This window comes from Acanthisitta chloris, unplaced genomic scaffold (genome assembly GCF_000695815.1).
Source record: "Acanthisitta chloris isolate BGI_N310 unplaced genomic scaffold, ASM69581v1 scaffold3175, whole genome shotgun sequence".
NCBI lineage: Eukaryota > Metazoa > Chordata > Aves > Passeriformes > Acanthisittidae > Acanthisitta > Acanthisitta chloris.
Genome location: NW_008675199.1, coordinates 59,372 through 59,992, shown reverse-complemented (window position 1 = coordinate 59,992; position 621 = coordinate 59,372). Strand labels below are relative to the sequence as shown.

The following is a 621-nucleotide window of genomic DNA, read 5'->3' as shown; positions in this document are numbered from 1 at the left end:
GTTTTTGTTATTTATATTTTTATTTTGTTTATATTTTCATGGATGCATTCAATTTTTATTTTCTATTTTTTCTTATATTTCAACATTTTTTTAATCATCTTTATTTTGATTTTCTGCTCTGAAAGAATGATTCAAGCAAACTCCTCATTCCCCCTTTTCCACCCCCTGCTTGGAGCTTTCTTTCAATCCAAACCTTTCATTTCCTAGGCCCTTTCCTCCTTCACTTTTCCTCTGGAGCTTGAAATACAACGTTCCCCATGGAAAGGCTGGAGCAGGAAGAGAGCAACCAATTAACAATCCAAACAGGGAGGGGGAAAGAGACACTTGGAAATGAAGAGCTTTGGGATTCTGTTGGTTTTCTTAGGCAGAGACGATCAAAAGGTGTTGGTGAAGGGACCTTGAACTTGGATCAAGGACCAAGTTCCACTTGGATCATCACTTGGATGCTCTGAAGTCACTGCTGACAGTCCTTTGCTCGGCTCTGTGCCTGTGGTGATGGATAATTAGGGGTGGAGAGGAGCCCCAGTTCATTACAGCCTCCTCGTTATGCAAATGGCACAAATAGGGGGAGAGAGGTGTGGGCAGCAGCCTTGGCCAGGCTAGGGATGTCTCATCCTGGTG

The 621-nt window shown here is 43.0% G+C and overlaps 1 protein-coding gene across 1 annotated transcript in view; it reads left to right on the top strand.

Annotated features, from left to right (window-relative positions):
* Positions 1-621, top strand: part of KSR2 (kinase suppressor of ras 2) — a gene marked incomplete at both ends in the record, with an annotated part of 68,097 nt that overhangs the window by 8,112 nt on the left and 59,364 nt on the right. The gene's annotated exons all lie outside the window — the stretch shown is intronic.